Genomic DNA, 3,156 nt, shown 5'->3' with positions numbered 1-3,156 from the left:
TTTAGAAAAAAGCCCTTTATTGTCTTATTCGAGAAAAACAGGCAGGAAAAAAAAGCAAAAACTGCAAGTATGTAAGTTCTCAAAAAACAAAGCCTGTCTTTCTTATGAATTGTTCGGGTGTATTTTTGACTTTCTTTGGGTGTATTTTAGGTTGAGTCTGGTTGAAGAGTCAGCCAGTGAGTCGGCTGATTCGAATATGATGGTTGTGAGGGAAGAGACACCGTCCGAAGGTCTTGCAATGTGAGTTTTTCAAGAATATTTCAACCTTATAACCTTTTTATTTTCAAAGCCATTGTTAACCTTTCATTTTTCTTCTTGTTTAGAGTTCCAATTCAAGTTTGTCTACCAGTGTCCCAAACAACCACTGAGCCAGAATTTCAAGAAACACCTGAGACAGAATATGAACCAACCCCTCTGCTACAAATTGAAGGACCTACAAAAACGTAAGAAATAGTATTGGGTGTATATTTTATTACAGTATGGGTGTATATTGGGTTACAGTTTTGGTGTATTTTGGCTTACAGTTTGGGTGTATATTGCTCCTAAATAGTTTTTTTATCTCATGATTAATTTTATGTACTGTGCAGCACTCCTGAACCCCCCAACAACTTGAAGAAAGCCCACCCACGCTTCCCACAGCACCATCTAAAATGTAAGTTCATTAGAGCAAATCTCCTTCCGATGCGAGCATCTGTATATTCTTATTCTTATAATATGTTATACATGATCACGCAGTAATCCAGCCCCAAAAGACGCTGTTGCGTTGATGATGATGGCACGGACAGCATCGTACGTTCCTAAAATGGATCCGATGCCATCATTCAGCCTTGGCTTCACTCATTCCAGCCAAGAAGAAACAACAACGCAGGAGGGAGCGTCAACGCAAGATGAACACAGGGCAAAAATTCCAGAAACCCCAAAACTGCTGGAACAGTTAGAGGATCTGGTACATAAAATTGCAAGTGGTGGGGTGACAAAAAAAATAAAAAATTTTGCCGATTCCAAAGGAGAGTGGGGCAGAGAGTTTCGAGAAGTTTGAAACTCCTGTCAGGCTGAATTTAAATACTACTGACATGAAACAGAAATGCTACCACTGGGCTATACGAGTAAAGACCTACGCAGATGGGCTAACTGATGAGTTTGATAACGTCTGCAGACTCCAAGCCCAAGATATATACACTTTGTCAAAATTCCACCTTGCATCACTCGCGCCTAAATCACATATAGAAGCTGAGGTAATATTACAACAACTTTAATGTTTTTATCACCAAAATTAACTACAATCCTGATTGATGTAAAATTGATTTCGGCATCTTTTTTTCTAGATTGTCACTGCCATGTGCTTCATCATAAACCAACAAAATATTCAAAGGTTTCAAGAAGAAGTATACTATCTCCCCCCTGATATAGTGGTAAGGGTTGCTTCAACGAATTTTGGGTGTATTTTCTTCATACCTTCGGGTGTATTCTTTTTCTTATATTGGGTGTATTCTTTTTATTCATTTGGGTGTATTTTCTGTGTCCAATTGGGTTTCAATTGTTTATTCGTTTGGGTGTATTTTCTAGATTCATTTGGTTGTTCACAATTTTTACAGAACATGGCCCTTGCAAATCATCCAGACGGCGTATTCTTACAGCCTAAAAACGATAAGCCTTTCAGGGTGGAAGACTACCCAATGTTCATACCCTTCTTGGACCTTCAAAAATTAAAATCGCATCGTTATGTAAGTTTTCATTTCTAAAACTACTTATTACCATTTTTTACTTACATGGCAAATAAACTAAAACAGTGTTCAATCTGAACATATTTTAGATATTTGCACATGTTTGCCATTCACATCATTGGTGGTTATGGATCGCTGATACAAGAAAGAGGAAATTTTATATAGTCGACCCATTACACAACAAATCTCCTTCCGATGCGAGAACTGCGCTGAATAAATTTGTTGTAAGTTGGTTGTGTTCTGTATATATATAGTTGGGTGTATTTCTATTTAATATAAGGTGTAACTATTAACTCCTTTGGGTGTATCTTTTTATTGAAATTATTCATGTATTACTGATCTGTTTTGTGTTTTAAGGAATACGTAATTTCACGAATTAAAGTATATGCTGGGGGCACCTCTGAAATCAAAGGACATGGACAGAGAAATTGTAGCACCATACCTTAAGATCTCGGGCCAAAAGACAAGGTATCAATCTTTCACTCTGAAAATTAAACTTTCCTATATGTAATTTATAATTTATTTTTCTGTTTTCAGCTATGACTGTGCTATCTACGTATTGAGGTGGCTTGAGATATTTGAGCTCGCAAACATTAAGAGGCAGAAGTATGAGTGGGACAATTTGACCCAGGTAAATATGTTAAAAACTAAATAACTCTGTATTACATTACTCAATTAACATGGTTGATTAAACAGAATATTCTTTTTTACTGTAGGACGAGGTGGACCACTTTAGAGTAGAATATGCTTCCCGAATTCTATTTCATGACATGAATCTAGACAAAGATGAAGCCATTAGGGGAAGTAATGCAATCAGACTGTCCAAGCCATCCTCGTTGTTATTGAGTCCATATTGTCAGATAGATTCTCAGGATGTTGATACTACTTAATGTAAATGTTATATAGTTTGTAACAAATGGAAGACATGTAAATATTTGACAATTATAATGCAGTTTATTGTGAAATTTCTTTCAATAATTAAACTCTGTCTGCTGTATTTAAAATGTATGAATTACAGGTACTATAATATGAAGGAAAATATCAAACCAAAATATACACCCATAACCTGCCATTTTTTACACCCAAAGAAAGTTGAATATACACCCAAAAATCTATCACCCCTGATACTTTATCCCTAAGACCCTGAACCCTAAACACTTAATACCATCCATATGCAAACTGTATTTTATAACATAAAACCCATAAAATGTTGTAAAAAAAACAAACAGTATTTTATAACATAAAAATAAGGTTCTGAAGTATATATATGTATATATATATGTAAAATGTGAAATACAAGAAAATTCAAAAATACACCTAAACAAAGAGTTATCCGCTGCTGCTGGTACCCTGAACTGATAATTCATAACACGTGCTTGATATTGGCTGGAATTTGAATGCACCACTGATGCAGCGTCAAAGAGGTTCAACT

Source organism: Arachis ipaensis, chromosome B02 (assembly GCF_000816755.2).
Source record: "Arachis ipaensis cultivar K30076 chromosome B02, Araip1.1, whole genome shotgun sequence".
Lineage (NCBI taxonomy): Eukaryota > Viridiplantae > Streptophyta > Magnoliopsida > Fabales > Fabaceae > Arachis > Arachis ipaensis.
Note: the sequence above shows the minus strand (reverse complement) of the source record.